Here is a 1,075-nt window from a genome sequence, read left to right as displayed (position 1 = left end):
CATTTTCAGTTTTAAATTTTTTTAGTTTTTTTTTCTATAAATATCAATAAAGTTTTTATCTGTTGGGCCCAAAAAGTGTATAAATTTAATACAAAGCTCTGATATATTGTTACAATAGCAGTTGAAAAATATTAAAAATATATAGGCACAATTTTTTTTTATAAGCATTTAAAGATCGAATTTTGAAAAAATTTATCAAATTTAAGATTCAATAATTATTTTGTAGTTAAAAATTTATAAAATGTTCAATTTTTGTATCTAAGAATTGAAAATTTAAAACAAGATTCCACGTAAGTAATTAATTCTGTTACCAAAAAATCTAAAAAATACATTTACACAGTTTATTTTTATAGTCATTTTAAGTACAAATTTGGACGAAATTACATTTTAAAAACCTAGGATAACTATTTTAGTTATTTTGTTGTGATTGTATAATATTATTCGTGGGTACTTGAAACTTCTAAAGTATACTATTATATATCTATGATAGTACCACGGTTTTTTGTTGATGTATAACGCGTTATAAGTACCTAATAGATATTATGATATGATTAATTTGGAATTTATTATAGGTACCTATTATAGGTCAATTTTTTTTTAATACCATAGATAAGTATATATATGTCTAATACATAGACTGATATACCGTCTCCGCTCAGAATCGTTTTTCTTATACAGTGATATTATATCATTGAATTCAAATTTAATACCATCATCCATTATACAGTGACCCACTTCTAACCTACTGTACAGCAGAGCGACATCCACTTACCCACCTTTTTTTATTCTTACTTATAAAATCAAATAAGACGCGTGAATCCAAACTTAAGGTTTAAGAAAACATTAAAAATCATAATTAACATGGTTATTCAATTAATAAATGGAAATGCACTTCAAAATGAGTGATCACGCGAGATCTCAATAATTTTGTTCCACATTTTGAGATGCACTACAATATATAATGTAAATTTAATTTAAATATATGACAAAAACCAGATAATGAATGGTAGAACCGTGATATTGTAGGTATCATTAATTTCTTTATTTGTTTATTTTGGTAATAATGAAACCTTTT

At 24.2% G+C, this 1,075-nt stretch overlaps 1 protein-coding gene across 1 annotated transcript in view; it reads left to right on the top strand.

The window, feature by feature from the left end:
• LOC100573973 (PR domain zinc finger protein 10) overlaps positions 1-1,075 on the top strand; it is a 50,455-nt gene that overhangs the window by 21,111 nt on the left and 28,269 nt on the right. The gene's annotated exons all lie outside the window — the stretch shown is intronic.

The sequence above is a fragment of the Acyrthosiphon pisum genome, chromosome A1 (assembly GCF_005508785.2).
Source record: "Acyrthosiphon pisum isolate AL4f chromosome A1, pea_aphid_22Mar2018_4r6ur, whole genome shotgun sequence".
Taxonomy (NCBI): domain Eukaryota; kingdom Metazoa; phylum Arthropoda; class Insecta; order Hemiptera; family Aphididae; genus Acyrthosiphon; species Acyrthosiphon pisum.
Note: the sequence above shows the minus strand (reverse complement) of the source record. Positions and strands in the feature narration are given on the sequence as shown.